Below are 16562 nucleotides of genomic sequence, written 5' to 3'. Positions count from 1 at the left end.
GCAAACTGAACCTTAAGAGCTGCTTGCTCAAGAAAGGAACACAAGATCAGCAAGGACATATGAATTAGGGAATATCAAGGAAGATAAACATGTGACAAAACACATCCTGTCTGTATTTTCTAAGAAGCATATTGGGTTACTGTTTGTACCTTGGCTAAAAAACCTAGGTCAAGACAAAAAGTTCAGACATTTATTTGTTCCTCTGTGCTTCTAAGAAGTCATGCTTCCAACTGTTTAAAGATGCCCTATCAGGGCTGCCCCGAGGGGGTGGATGTGGCAAGTGGGGCAATTTGCCCCAGTCCCCTTGAGCCGCTCCGGGTTTTCAGCAGCAGTTCAGCAGCGGGCCCTTCAGTGCAGCGGAAGACTCAGAGCGAGCGAAGGACCCACAGCTGAAGTGCTGCCAAAGCCTCGGTGTGCATTGCCCAGTGAGCACGAGCGCCGTTGCAAGCAGCAGGAAAAAAGCCACGATCCGCGGCAGCTCTACCGCCGCCACTTGATTCTTTGGTGGCAATTAAACGGCAGGTCCTTCCCTCGAGAGGGACCCGCCACTGAATTGCTGCTGAAGACCTGGCCCTGCCCAAGGCCCCCTGAATCCTCTGAGCGTCCCTGTGCCCTATTCCAGCATTTAGCTGCAGGACAGTAGTATTTTATCAACTGTGTCAGTGTTAACTACACAGTTAACAGGACCAGACAGGGACATGATCTTTAAGTTGACCAGGTTAATTTAAAATGGTTTGTGAGCCCTATTCTCTAAAGAGGGAAAAATTAAGTTTAGCCTTGACAGAGGCACGCTGCTAAGAGATCATTTTAGGAGACCACACAGATGAAGAGCAAGCTGATATTAATAGTTGACAGAGATTACCAATACAATGTTGTGTTAGAATAGAAGTGCCTGTTCCTCAAAGCTTTGCCTTCAGACAGCTAAATTAGGGCAGTTTTTAACTGTAAAGTCAACATTTGAGGACTAATATTACCACTGAAATGCATGCTATGTCGTCATGCCAATGCAGAGTCTTGTACCTAAACTGCAACTGCTCCAGTGTTTGTCTGCACCATGTTTTCCTCAGTACAGAATACTGAGCTTAAGCTGCATAATGAAAGCAAGCTTTTTAGGGGGAAGTGGGAAGAGTGTTACTGTCTGCAAGTCACAGCCCTGAGACTTTTTTACACTAGGAAAGACAATTCTACCACTGGTAATGTGACCCAGTGATAAAACACCAAGTTTTTGCAGGAAAGCCTGAAGTAGACAGAATCTATATTGTATGTTTATACTATAAGGTATGTCTGCACTACAGAGTCTATGCCAGCATAGCTATGCTGCCATAATATAGACACAGTTTATCTATGCTGACTGAAGGGTTTTTTCCCAGTTGGTGTAAAACCACTATCCTTGAGCAAAAGTAGTTAGATCAGTGGAGGCATTCTTATCTGTGTCTATCCTGGAGGTTACATCAGTATAGCTCTATCAGCCAGGCAGATATTCCCCCAACCCAGTCATGACCAGCATAGCTATGTTGACTTCAAAATTAAGTGTAGACTAGTCCTGTTCTCTAGGTTTGTCTACGAAAACTGCACCATTTTAACAAAATGAATTCCAAAATGGAATAATTAAAACTGGTGCACATTTTGTATAGATTAGCCTATAGTCAGAAATCCCAAAGTTTTGGCATCCTGCTCCACAGCAATCCACAACCATTCTAGAGGATCAGTAGTTTCTTCATGGCATCCTTTGCCCTATTCCTTAATCTTTAGTTTTAGACCAGGCTTTGTAGGCCACCCACATCAAAATAATTTGGGTCTATCAGAACAACTGCCTCCAATGGCAGTGAAGTAGGCAGTCTTGTGTACACCCTACTTAATGGCATTTTATACTAGTCCAAAGGTAAGACACTAAAGTTTCACAGCATGACATTATGAACACTTGCAAATATTCTGCAGCAACTGTTAATTTTCTAGGAAGAGCCATTCTCCTTTTCCCCAGAAGAGATGTAGAGTCTAATACAAGTTAGAACTTGAAGGCTATCTATAATTTCACACAACAATGGGCTCTCCCCAAAGAGAAGTTTTGCCCATAAATTTGTTCCCCTGACAGGTAAGTCACATAAGCTGCCCACACAGAAGATGTAATCTTGAGCATGAAACTCTTAATAAAACCTGCTACTGAAGTTCAGAGTCCAAAGGCAATCTTGTCCTTGGATATTAGAGTATGGTCCAAAAGCAAATAGACATTAAACTAGAAGCCACTTTGACTAAAAAAGCAGCTATGGAGAAGCTAGTTAGGTTTTTATTTCAGAGCTGTTCCAGTGTGACCAATTACATTAGAGTTGGAGTGTTTCAAGCCATGCATCACAATATCTAGTGTTCTGCCTTAAGCATCTGTGTAGATTAGTACTCTAGAAAGAACAATTTGTTATATTAGTGTTTGACCTTACTAATTGATTACAATTTCTGAAGGTGTTCATATATTAGATTCTGCAGTTGCAGTAGATTACTTGTTGACAAAGCTAAAGGCTGTTGTATGGCTTCATGGCTTAACCCAATCTTGTACCTTTCTGCACTGGAAGTCTGGAATCACATTAGAATATAACAGCACATGTAGAAGAGAAGTTTGGGATTACATTTTACATGCCTAAGCATTATACTTTCTTATGCTAGGAAAAGATACTTCACATTCTGAACTTGATCCACCAAATCTAGACAAAGTATTAGTTTGTGGATAACAAGTCATGTGTTTTGTCAGCTGCTGAAGTCACAAGGAAGAGACAGAATGTGTGTTCTTCCTGACTATGAGGGCATGGCATAGAACTACTCATTTAAACAGTGAATACATAGTGGTCTACCTACTTTAACCAAACTTCACTCCAACAGAATATTATAAACAAAAGTTAATATACTCCAGGCAGCCATGCTTAAATGCAGAGGCTGAGATGTAAAGCATTTATCAAATACTAGCTGTCTTGGCTGTAAACAAGAGTTCTAAGTTATTTAAAGCCATAACTTGACAAATGAATTCAGATACTCTAGAAGAGTGGGCTGGGTTATGTACATCTTATTATCCCATCTATGTTTCTTTATCAGGTGCAAGATGTTGACTTTCAATTTGCATAGCACAGAAGAGGTTGGTAGCATTTGGTAACAGTTCACTACTAGACATTATTGCAGTAGCATTGTTAGTGACATGAAAAACTATTTTAGTCTTAAGTCTTTAACCCTTATAATTCTTGTAAGAAAGTAAACTTCCCTCTTGTTTGGGAGTAGTTTGGGCCACCTTGTGTTTTCAGTTTACATGCAGTTCCTTATGTTATAGCAGCTTTGTTCCACCAGGAAAAGCATTTGAAAAATTATGCAAGCGAAAAAAAGTTACACACACTGGCCTTTGTTTTATGTCTTACCAAGGCACTTTAAGACTCAGAGTTTTAGAATTAGTGTTTTTACATACACAGCTCCAACTAGCCAGTCTTGAGCTAAAAAGCTTGTAACAAGTCAGTATGATCAGAACTTGTTTTAAGATACAGCTAAACCAATACACTATCTATGCCGGTAATTAAATATGAATATCAAGTACTTAAGCCCCTCATTAACTTAGCTTCTATATATTTAAAAAAGTTAAACATTGCTATCATGCTTAATTTACCCCATAAGATACTATCACAGCCTACAGCACTCTAGCATCTAGTTTAATTCTTTCCATCATTGACTCAGTCCTTACACATGCAAAGAAGTTACTTGCACAATAACTGCCAGTCTTTTCAGCTGCCTGTGTTGTCCTGTTAATTGACTAAGGGCAGTCTGCTAGTAAGATAATTATGTCCACTGATTACACTGAGTAATATTTCAAGCAAATGATTATAAGTATTTCTTTCTTAAGAACACTTAGGGATATTCCTAGCCTCTAGCTACCCCCCCCCCCCCGGCAATCTCTATCCAGAGTCTCTGCAGGAATCTGAGCACAAAATATGGTAGCTCTGTGTGACCAAAAAGATTAAAAAACAAAAACTTTCCTACCATAAATTTCATCCTCAATCCTTCATCAACTCCTACTGATTTTCATGTAGGCCACAATGCACCTGAATACAGACAGCTAGAAATGCTGAAGAGATAGCCTCTTCCCCCCCAAAAAAAGAACTACATTTAGCTACAACATCCACATTGATCACAGGTGGTTTATATTCACAGCAATCAGTTTTCTTATTAATGATTCTTAATTAATGAGGCATTAAGAAAGCTTCATTGTTACACAAGAAGGCTGAGAAAAATAGAAATCCCTAAGCCTGTCTCAGTCCTTATACATGCCACCTCAGTCAGCCCCACAACGCCTAGCTCAATGAGTTCTCAATCATGCAAATCCCACTATTAGGGAAGAGCCCCTTTCTCTGGCACAGCATGAGACACAAAGGAACAAGCTTCCGGGTCTATCAACACCCCCCCCCCCCTTGGTGCCTGCAGCTGGGAAGAGAAGCCCCCCCCCCCCCCCGCCGCCTCACAGGCCCGCTCCCCCTCCTACTCCAACAAGGGAGGAGCCCCGTTGCCACCTCCTCCCGGAGCCCCTCCTCTCGCTTTAGTGCTAGATATCGGGATCTACTGCCTCCCCCTCCTGAGAGATTGAAGGGTGGAGCCGGCTGCCTCCCCCCCAGCCTCAGAAGACGGGAGGAAGCGGGGGGGGGGGGGAAGGAGCAGCTGCTGCCCTCCCCCCCCACCCCCGCGCTCCGATTCGGGAGAGCGAGCTCCGCTACCTCCTTCGCTCCCAGCGCCGGGCCTACGTTCCCGGCCCCCAACACAAACCCCGGCGAGAGCCCGCTGCCTCCGCCCAGCCCCAGCCCCCCCGGACCGCTCCCAAGAGGAGAACCTCCCCCCCACACAAAGCCCCAAGGGGAGAGGGGGGGAGCAGGCCGCGGCCCTCCCCCCCGCCCGGAAAGAAGAGAGCCCCACGGCGCCGACCCCGCCAGCTCGGCCACTCACCGCGCTCGGTATCCCCACGGCACCTGCTCCAAGCCTCGCTAGCTCCTCTGCGCCCGTCGGCTCCGCTTTAATGGGGCCAACCAGCCTCCCCGCTTTCACTTCCGCCTCTCCCTCGCCAGCTTCCGGTCACGGGACCATCCGGCGCTGCGACGTCAGCACGCACGGGATAGGCCCTGGGGCAGTCTCCAGCTGGACCCGCGTCACATGTACAAGCACGCTCGCGCTGGCGTCACCGGGGTGGCCATCTTGGATTCCAGGCCCAGGTGTGGAGCGTCGGAGCCAGTCACGTGCACATCCTGGGGTCTGGGCCCTCGGCGTGAGGCACGTGGCATGGGCCCGGCCCAGTGGCCCGCTGCGGGCAGCCCCGCAGGGCACAGGGTTCCTCGGCCCTCCTGGAAGAGCAGAGGGTGCAGCTTTTGCAAGGGCCTGGGGGAAACTGAGGGCACAGCTACTGGGGGTGCAGTCACACCACCAGAGCTCTAGTGGTATCCCTGCCCATGTGGCTGTACCCCAAAATGTGTCCACCAGGGGGGGAGTTACACTGCATAACTTGGTTAGTACCAGCATGCTGGTGAATTTCCCCATATTGCCACACTTTCAGTCTTTATGGTTAAGGGCACACTAGAAATACCATGTTAGGATGACCAGATATCCTGATTTTCTAGGGACAGTCCTGTTTTTTGGGTCTTTTTCTTATATAGGTTCCTATTACCCCCCGCCCCACACACACACACACACACAGATTTTTTCACACTGGCTGGTCACCCTACCATGGATAGATGAGTGACCAGGCAGATAAGTGGGATAGAAAAGATGGATAAGGACAGATACAATGGATAAAATAGCAGCAAAGAATCCTGTGGCACCTTATAGACTAACAGTCGTTTTGGAGCATGAGCTATCGTGGGTGAATACCCACTTCGTCGGATGCAAGAGATAAAATAGATAAATCCACACCAGTGTTAATTACTTTGATCACTTGCTTTTCATTATATCCCATCTCTCATACTTTGTATGTAGTTCTCTATATAGGTTCAGATCTAGGTTTATGTGAGAATGGGATCTTACAGACTGACCTAGCCCACTGCAGTTTACACAAGTCTTAATGTTGACTGCAACAGCAGCTGGATCAGCTTTTTAGAGCAGAGAATGGGGAGTCAGGACACTAGATTTGATCCCTGACATGTGAGATTGCACAAGATCTTCTACCTCCTCTGTGCCTCAATTACTCCATCTATTGAATGGTGTTAATTATACTGACCCTTCTCACGGGGTCGTGATTTTTAATTTATTAATGGTTATAACGTGCTTTCAGATTATTGGATGGAAAGTGCTGGACAATGTGTTAATTATTATGATGATGCTTCATTGAACGAAAGAAGAAAGACTTAGGGAAAAGCTCAAGAACAGAACTCATGAAGGTTCATCACTGCTTTGGCCGTGTTGCTCGTACCATCCTCTCTGTGCAACTTAATTACCACAGGGTCCAGACATGCAGTGGCTACAGCATCAAACTGGGGCACAGCATTCAACGTCTCCACCTGTATGTTTCCTGAAAAAATACCATTAAATGTTGGGTGGGCAAAGAACAGACATTACTGACAGGCTATAAGGTGCTGCTCTGCCCACTTCTAAAGGTTCCTTTTTCTGTACAGTACTAAGAGGAGCCAGTTTCAGTGTTTGAAAATTCCGCCTTCTGTGGAGCACAGGGGTTCTGGCAAAAGTGCAACACATTTATTTTAAATGGGATATTTTTCTTATGCATCGTTAGAGAAAACCTAACACAAGGTTGGGATGTTACTTTATTTCTTCCTTTGCACAACCAGCAGCTGTGCCATGCAATATTCTTTCATCGTAGTTTGCTAATCCCTACAGGTAATGCTTTCTCTCATCAGACTAACATGGCCCAATCCTGCTCCCACTGAAGTGAATGGGAATTTTGTTATTGAGCAGGATATGGAGCTGTATATGTAAGAGCCACAGCTTGTTGCAAACATCATAGTTAAATTGAAAGATAGAAAAATCAAAGAAGAAAGATGTAACTATAAAGAGATGCAGATATGGATTGAAGCCTCATGATTATTCTATCTGCATCATATTGACACACCTATCAATGAAATGAAAACAAGCGTAGGCTAAAATAAAAAGTGTAATGCAGTGGAAACCCTGATAAGGTGACTGGCCAGCATAAATAGTTTTCATTGCCTATTAGGAAGTCGGTGTTTCTTGACGGACCAGTTTGGTTGAGAATAAACAAAATCAAAACCTTAAAAATTGGATCATTTTGAAACCAAATGTCAATTGTTTCCAGGTAAAAATGTTACTGGGGAAATCAGTAGTCTCACAGGTGTTAGTGGATTTGTGTCCCTTTTCATAATTGCCTGACTTCTGGTTGTCAGTTTCACCAAGATAATACACATCAACACACTCCATACACTAATCCCTCCACATTAGGAAATAAGAATCCCCCCATCCTTGTCCTGTTCCTCATGTGACAAACAATCCAACCTGCCTACTCCAACTAAATACAGTAGTATGTGAGATACCTTGTAATGCCTCCTTCCATTGCTTTTGTTTCAACATGGCCCCTCCTTTTTCCTGCTATACAAGATAGTTCATTCTCTCCATTGTATCAATGCAAATAAGAGTAAATGTATCAATACAACCCTATTTATGTAAACCAGACAATGTAGACAATGTGCTATTTTTTCTTGGATGAACGCATGTGTGACAGAATGCACCCCTGTATTCATACCCTGCACACAAATCTTTGTACAAAATATGCCTTGTAAAGTATCATTTGAAAACCAATAACTTGCTGGTCAATAATATGGCAAAATATATGTAACAACATTATATGTAAAATTATGAACATAAGATGAAATCACAACTGAAGTGTGTTTACCAGACAAGTCTGGGAAGTAGGTAAACCTGTTTCTCAAAGACAAAAAACAAGTTTGTCTAGTTAGGTGTCATCAAAGCTTATGGGCGGTCACTTATCAAGTGGCCATTCTTTGGCATTGAAGGGACGTAAGGCAAGAGACAAACAGAGCTGCAACTTAGCAAACAGAGGTGAACAGCAACAACATAACATCTCTTCTCCTCCCAGACTCCATATCTCCTTGTCCTCAGCTGAAAATAATTTTATCTAGGGGTCACTCTCAGGAAAATGCATTTCAAAGGGTGAGTGAACTATAAAAGTGAGGGGCAAAAACACCCTGAGTTATCTCTCCCTGTCCATTTCTCTTTTTGCAACTAAGATGACAAAAGAAACAGCTGTTGGACCTCGGGAGTAGATCCAGACCTTAACTTTGGTCGTGAATGCTACTGAAAAACTTGTGGTAAGAATTCCACCCTGACCCAAGTCTAGTTGGTTAAGTTTAGTAACAGGAAGTATTTTATCTTTAATTTTTCTTGTAACCATTTCTGACCACAAAGCTTCATTACTTGTAGTCACTTAAAATCTTATCTTCTTTTGTTAAATACACTTGTTTTATTATTTAATCAAAACAATCCCAGAGTTGTGAACTGTATGGGTAAGTTCATTTAAAAGGAGCAAGTTGTATCTTGATCCCTGTAGAGGGGCAAGAGACAGAATATATATGGTCTGTCCACCACAGGTCTGGACAGTACAGAACACATGTTTTTTGGGGAAAATCCAGGACTGGGTGTGTGTTGGGGTTATCCTGCAGGTGGTAACCAAGACTGGTGGAAGCCAGCGTGTGACTGACACATGTTGACAGCCTGCAGCTATTGACAGACACTCAAGGTGTTACCTGCCTGCTGGCAGGCTGTTTATGAGCTACCCAGGTGGAATCTACAGCAGTAAAGCATTGTGAGGCACCGCAGGTTGCAGGGGAGATGGTGACAGCCCTTCACTGGTCTGGATTGCACCCTGGAATGTCATAGCATATTAGAACATATTCAATGTGTTAATAGATGAATCAGCAGAAAAGTCCATCTAAATCTAATCTTATTTCAATATAATGGATCCAGTCCCTGTTGTATCTTGAATTCCAACTCATGACATGGTATTGCACCTTGAGTTGGGGCTTTTGGCTGTAAATCTCTCAAATTCTCAATGGTGCCTACATTTATAATGCACTTTTCATCTTAATATTCACTTTACAAATATTAAATAATTATTGTTTGTATAAATTGTTTATTAACTTTAAAATAGATCTCTACAAAAAACTACAACTAGATAGTCAGGCAATGCTAGATAGCATGAAGCTACAGTTTAGGGGCATTCCACAGTTAACCTGCACTCCCTGCTTAGGGCCAGATCTTAAGGGTCCAATTCTGGACCCTAGTTCTATAACACAGTCTGAATGTTCAAAGTTCAGAGGATTACAAAGATGCTGGCCTACAGTTAGCCCATGTCTGGGCACATGCTACATATTTTATCAAAAGACTGGACTAATTCTGTTCATTTTCATTTTTTTTTCTCCAGAGCACATTAATCCACTCTCTACAAATGGCTGCAATCCTTTGCTCCAGTACATCACTGAATAGCTCCTCAAGAATTTCCCTGGGTGTTTAGCCTGACCTACCGAGAAGGAAGAGACAGACTTGTGGATTGTGAATGTTGGGAATATTCAGCACCAGCTATAAAAAGATTTAACTGTTCTCAATGAAACCTCACTCCCCTCCTCCAAATCCCTCCTTAAGACTCACTTATCTTGACTAGCTTTCCAATGCTAATCTCAATTCCATCACCTCTCCCCTCTGACTGACTTCCTCAAACTAACATTATATTTTAACTTACTGAAAAAAAAAAAAAGAGAAAAAAAAAGAGGAAGCAACAAGATGCGAACACAAGATTTTTGTAACTCTGGAGTAGTATCAGAGGGGTAGCCGTGTTAGTCTGGTTCTGTAAAAGCAGCAAAGAATCCTGTGGCACCTTATAGACTAACAGACGTTTTGCAGCATGAGCTTTCGTGGGTGAATAAGCTCATGCTGCAAAACGTCTGTTAGTCTATAAGGTGCCACAGGATTCTTTGCTGCTGCTGGAGTAGTCTAGTTTTCTCCCGACACAACCCTTTATTTGTCATCCTTTGATTCATTTTGGCTAATCAAAGCTGTGACCTCACTAGCATATTTCTTTAAAATCTTCCATTGTTGCATTACCACTTATGCAATTCCACCAGTGGAAGCTACTGTAGGTTGATCACCTGCCTTTTCACCACCGTATTGTCTAACCCCTGCTTGCAGTATGAATGCTGAGCTAGTGATCAGCACTAGTGCTTTCACTGTGGCTACCATCAATGGATCTACACTGGTACTACAACAATGGCAGATTTAAGTGAAATGCCTGTGTACACAAGGCTTTAGGGTCTGGGCTAGTGTGGTTTTGAGTACTTATTGCAAGGTGTACAATGCCCTCAATTCCAATTGACTTCTATAGCAGTGAGAGTTCTGAGTACCTCACAGGGGCTGCTTACAACCTGTACACCTCAGTTTCTGTCTTCTTGATTTGTCTGAAAAATTCATGACCATCTATCCTGCTGTATGGATACTAATAACAACAGCATATCCTCCCTTCTGGTATAAGTTCGATGCTTGTTACATTTCTCATTGCGGTCTTTATTGCTTGTGTCATATGTTCTGTATTCATGGAAGCTCTCTGGATTTGTTCACAGGTATCTGACCACTTGTCATTAAGTATATATTCTTCTTAAATCCCTCACTCACTTAATATTTTTTCATCCTAACCCTTAATGTTTCCCTATCAGAAATGAATTACTACTGGGTGATGGTTACTTTGGAGAGTATCTACTCCAAAGGATTGAAAATTTGGCGCATTAGACATTCTCAGTTTAGTTTCTTCTTCTAGGAAATGTCCTAACAGTAAGAACTTAAAGAAGTGAGTTTGGGGGATATTAAATTGTTCTCCAATGGCATTACACTGACAAAGTCTGAATCCTAAGATCTTTCCACTGTCTAAAAAAAAATTCCCTGGAAAATTTGAGAACATGGTATTATATTCTTAATAATGATTAGTGCTTGAGCACTTGCCACCAAATACTGACAGCAGTTCTTATTCATGTTTCTGTTAATGTAGAGGGAGTGTGATAGAGTGAGGAAGGGATTGTTAGCTGATAGAAAGGGGAAAGAGTATACTTTCCTAAGGGGAGCTGCTGGCTGCTCAGTGTATCAAAATCGGGCCACTTATTCAGGAGCCTAAATATGGGCTTAGAAACCTAAATTTGGCTCCTCCTTTTGAAGCTCCTGCCTGTCAATTCTAAATTTCTCTGAGCAAACCAAATAGCCAAACATTTACACTTACCTGACCTCCATCTCAGTGGCATTTACACAGAAGAGTCACTACTGAGTGGAATAACTGATTTTAAGGAGTCTGTGTAGTATCTAAAAGAGAGCATTTAACATATAAGAGTCTGTAATCAGCATATAGTGAAATTATGAGGCTTAGATTTCCCAGTGCAACACGTTCTGTGATGATTTCCTGTCTTACACTCTCTTGTGTGCCACAGGTTTTAGTAATACAGCAAATTAGGGTGAAAGAATTACACCCTTCCTTTACACCTCATGCTGAATATTAGATAATTAATCTTTACAAGTGCCTAGGAGCTACTTTACAAATGGGGAAACAGAGATACAGAGAGGTGAAGTAACTTGCCTGAGGTCACACATTGAGTCAGTGGCAGTGTCAGAATTAGAACCTTGGAGTTCCTACACCACATCTATCTAAATACAGACACTATGAAAAACTGTATATAAATACCGGAAGTCATCCAGATAAGTACACAGGGAGGTATTTGATATAGTGTATTTGTAGAGATTATTACAAAATGTGTATGCAATAAACATGTAAGTAGGTGATGCTTTTATAAACATAGTAAAGGACATTCTTTTTCAGTAAAGTGTTTGCTATTGCAGCAGGTAACCTCTGCAGTAGATTCTGCCTGTTATTGTTATATAGCACTGTAAGCAGACATGATCTTTACAAGGTACATATTTGTTCAAATTCTACATGATGGGGACCAGATAAGTAGATAGATAACGCAGAGATAATGTGCCAAATCCTTGCCCCAAAGAACTTACAGTCCAACAGCTCAAATGGGTACAAGACGGACCAAGTCAATATGGTCAGATAGTACATACTGGAAAACAGAAACGCATGTGGCCATTGTAACTGAAATGCTTTGTGTGATGGGTGGATTGTGTCATGTTGCTATTGCACCCAAAATGTTTTGTGTGGCAAGTGGAATAGTTGCATCGCCACTCTTAACTGGACTGTTTCCTGAACCAGGTGGATTGTGTCATGGTGCTATTGTACCCAGAATGCTTCATGTGACAGCTGCATTGTGCTATGTGACCACTGTAAATTGAATCTTTCATGGGACAAGTGGACTTTGTCATGTTGCTATTCCTTAATAACAGTACTGATTTTGTCATGTTGAAGTCAGTGAGAATTGCTAGCACAATTTAACCTCCCATACTCAAAATACCTTTCCAATAGGTTCAGCAAGGAGAGAGAGGCTGCAATTACATGCCATTTGGCCATGCATACGTGCCCAATACCTATCTGCCACTGCTATACTCCAATGTTTCTCAACCTTTTCAGGTTGTTCACAACTGATACAAAGTCAAAAATGTTCACAACCCCCTTACATTTGCTATAAAAGTAAGAGCAAATAAGGTGTCAGTGATAATAATGATAAGCTTGTGTCATTTATTTGTGTGTGTGTTTCGAAAGGTTGAAAGAGATTACTTGGTCTTAAAGGGAACTCACTATTGAAGGTAACTCAAGAGTGTGCGGGGACTGCGGGGGTAGGGGTGAGATTTTCTTTGCTTTCGTTTGTAATACATTTTTCAGTGCCTTATTGATTCCTCCCTGATTGCTTTTATATCCCCCCGTGAGGTCATGACTGACCCCCGTGAGGTCAGAAACACTGATCTACCAAGTTGAAGTGATGCTCTTTGAAAAGCTGCTGACTTATTAAAAAGATCTGTTAAAGGTGATCTGTAAAGCTTCAGTTACTACATGTCAAAACTGTAGTTTATGGTTCCAAATTGCTGACAAAATCAATGTGTACATTGAAAATTATACTTCTTTGTTCTCCCTGTTCATTTGGGTGGAGAGATATCCCCTAGGGCAGTGGTTCCCAAACTTGTTCCGCTGCTTGTGCAGGGAAAGCCCCTGGCGGGCCGGGCCGGTTTGTGTACCTGCCGCGTCTGTAGGTTCAGCCGACCACGGCTCTCAGTGGCTGCAGTTCGCTGTTCCAGGTCAACGGGAGCTGCTGGAAGTGGCGTGGACCGAGGGACATTTTGTGAACACAAACTTCACAAAATACATCCATCATCAATATTGCAGTGGTGTAGGTGAGTTGTTCATGATGATCTCCACACCTGCAAAGATAAAAAAAAAAAGACCTTTTTCTGGCACTCACAGCCGATCAACAGTTTCTGTAATCAGGAAATGGTATATGACACCCTGCCAGTGCCAGACAACACTGAAGGGTGGCTTGTGTACACAGAGAGTTAATGCTCTCCTGTTTGATAGTCTCTATGGAATCCTTATCAGACATTTGACATGACACAGCCAAATCTCCCCCAGGAGAGGGGTTACTGCAGATCACGAAGGACAAACATATTGATAGGACCATGAAGAGGTCTTCCTGGCAAATAGCCAGGCTCAGTCCAGAGGTTTTAATTGTATACCTTCATAGGAACTATGTCTCCCTTTCCTAGTGAAAAATAAATAATTTGAATGGTACCATCTAATCAAATCCACTGTTTGTTGCTTCCAAATAACGAACATCACACTACTTAATAATCTGGCATGAATTTCACATTATCTCAGTCACACTGAAAACAGTGCAGCCACAATTTTCCTTAATGAGACCCAAAGCAAGTCAATAACTTTAAGCCAGTTAACAACACCCTGTAAAGAAACCCACAACCTTCCATGCAGTCCAGAGTAGGTTTTGCAAGCTTGAGCATCCCTTACAACATTCTGGTTAGGCACAGTCCTTGCCAACAACTATAGCCTACTGTTATGCATTAACAGCACAGGATTGCCACACTCTTTATATCAGGGGTTCTCAAACTGGGGGTTGGGACCCCTCAGGGGGTCGTGAGGTTATTACATCGGGGGTCACTAGCTGTCAGCCTCCATCCCAAACCCTGCTTTGCCTCCTGTATTTATAATGGTGTTAAATATATAAAAAAGTGTTTTTAATATATAAGTGGTGGTCCTACTCAGAGGCTTGCTCTGTGAAAGAGGTCACCAGTACAAATCTTTGAGAACCACTGCTTTATATGCATATGCTGTGTTCCAAGGTAAATACAACAGCAACCTCTTGTCCTTCCGCAAATATACAACTATGACAGATGAGAGTTGTTTTCTCAAAGAAAAAGATTCCATTAGAAAATGGAAACTCACATATTCCACAGAAAAACTGAATAGTGTAGCAAATGTTCCACAGGCTTTACTAACAAGGAAGGGTTCCATTTCTGGGCCTGGACCAGCTCTGAACTGTGATCTGGCATCCTAATTTGCAGGGTGTTAAAGGATCAGAAAATAACCAATTTGAGCCATCAAGCAAAATAAACGCAGCAATGTTTTGTCGCACCACATTCTTACATTAAGCTGTCATGTTCTTATACAGGAGTTTGTCTTGTCAAGCAGGGAAAAGTGGCAATCCTCATTACTTCTCCCCTTGATAGAGGTGTTTTCGCTCTGCCCTTTCTCTAAAGAACAAGGGCCCAAATCCTCAAAAGATATTTGACTATCTAATTTGATTGCTTTCAGTGGAAGTTAGGGGCCTAATATCTCTGAGGAGCTGAGCCAAAATGTTTCCCTTGCAATGTTGTAACACAACGACATTGACTCTAATGTGAAATCACATTGGGTGCTCCAAACATCCTGAAAGTCTGGCTGCTCTGAAGACCTGTGAAATCAGTACTGCCCTGGAAACTTCAGAATGGTGTACCTGGGACACAAAATTTGAACCATTTAATGAGCAAAGGGTATGTATTTAGGAAGCAAATAGTTCCCCTACCCAGCCCAATTTCCTGCTCCTGTTTTGCAAGTGTAGTGGGAAGTTGTATATATGTGTATATACATATTATAATTTATAAGTGAATTCACTGAAAACTGGTAATTCACATACCACTTGTTTAGAACAAAATAAATGCAGTTCACCTCAACTTTTTAAAAGCACAATAGTAATTAATGTTTAGTTGGCAACAGGATATGAGAAAGACAAAGTAGGTGAGGTAATACCTTTTTTGGACCAACTGTTGGTGGAAAGGACAAGCTTTCAAGCTTCACAGAGCTCTTCTTCAGGTCTGGGGAAGGTAGGTAACTACAAACCAGAGTGTCTAAGCTAACTACAAGCTGGGGCACATTGTTAAGCATAAAGGGTTCAAACATGCTGTAGGAAACCACTTAAAAATGAAGTATCAGAGGGGTAGCTGTGTTAGTCTGGATCTGTAAAAGCAGCAAAGAGTCCTGTGGCACCTTACAGACTAACAGATGTATTGGAACATGAGCTTTCGTGGGTGAATACACACTTCGTTGGATGCATGGCAACTGAGGGTTAGATTGTATTGACATTTGTAAACCATAAGGATTGAGAGGAGCGAAAGGTGGGGAATCAACTTTATCAGACTAAGGGCTGGTCTACACTGGAAACTTACATCCCCCGGGTGTAGACAGCGCTAGGTCGACAGAAAAATTATTCTGTCAGCCTAGCTACCGACTCTCGGGGAGGTGGATTACCTACGCCAATGGGAGAACCCCTCCCGTCGGCACAGGTAGTGTCTACATTGAAGCACTACAGTGCTGCAGCAATGCAGCTATGTGACTGTAGTGGTTTAAGTGTGACTTTTGTTGGCTTAAAAAGACTTTAGTTTTCATTTCTAATGACAGAAGGCTTAGAACAGCTTACCCTTCAGCACCAGACCTGAAGAAGAGCTCTGTGTAGCTCGAAAGCGTCTCTCTTTCACCAACAGTTGTTGGTCCAATAAAAGGATTTGGTGGTGATGTGGGACCTCAAGTACCCAGACATCCAGGGCTTTGGAGCTGTGCTCTGGCTCCGCTCCAGCTCCAGGCAAAAACCTGCACCTCCACTGCTCCGGAGCTGCTCCGCGCTCCAGCTCCAGGCTCCGCTTCAAAGCTCTGCAGACATCTGTTGGGAAAATGATACGGCAGGGCACAGATTGTCCAAAAAGCCTACGTGCCAACTTTTAGTTTTCCCAGGGGGTGCTCCACCCCCACTCCACTCCGAGGTCCCGCCCCCACTCCACCCCTCCCCCAAGGCCCTGCACTTGCTCCACCTCTTCCTGCCCATGCTCCACCCTCGAGGTCCCACCCTCACTCCACCTCTTCCCATCCCTGCTCCACTCCCTCCCCGAGATCCCCACCTGCTCACTGCCCTCTGCCCTCGCCAAGCCACCAATCAGCTGTTTGGCAGTGTCGCTGAAGAGCTGTTTGGCAGTGCCCCCCGATTAGCTGATTGGGCGTTCCGCCAAACAGCTGTCGCTGGTAGGTTCTGAACATCCACTGTTTTTTTCCAATCGGCGCCTCTGCCAACAAGTTCTTGAAATGTATTGGAGACATTTTTTTACATCAG

At 43.0% G+C, this 16562-nt stretch overlaps 1 protein-coding gene and 1 long non-coding RNA gene across 2 annotated transcripts in view; both read right to left on the bottom strand.

Moving 5' to 3' along the window:
* Window positions 1-5091, bottom strand: part of RAB7A (RAB7A, member RAS oncogene family) — a 29684-nt gene extending 24593 nt beyond the window's left edge. The window contains exon 1 of the mRNA XM_045022922.1: window positions 4960-5091. The gene's annotated coding sequence lies outside the window, so the exon portion shown is untranslated. The remainder of the gene's footprint in view (window positions 1-4959) is intronic.
* A 1257-nt stretch (window positions 5092-6348) lies between these two features.
* LOC123373785 lies at window positions 6349-16166 on the bottom strand. The gene is made up of 4 exons (XR_006580857.1): window positions 15879-16166; window positions 13150-13332; window positions 11249-11328; window positions 6349-6511 (listed from the first exon to the last, which is right to left on the bottom strand). It is a non-coding gene; the product is annotated as an uncharacterized LOC123373785 (long non-coding RNA).
* Window positions 16167-16562: the final 396 nt, after the last annotated feature.

Source organism: Mauremys mutica, chromosome 7 (assembly GCF_020497125.1).
Source record: "Mauremys mutica isolate MM-2020 ecotype Southern chromosome 7, ASM2049712v1, whole genome shotgun sequence".
Lineage (NCBI taxonomy): Eukaryota > Metazoa > Chordata > Testudines > Geoemydidae > Mauremys > Mauremys mutica.
Note: the sequence above shows the minus strand (reverse complement) of the source record. Positions and strands in the feature narration are given on the sequence as shown.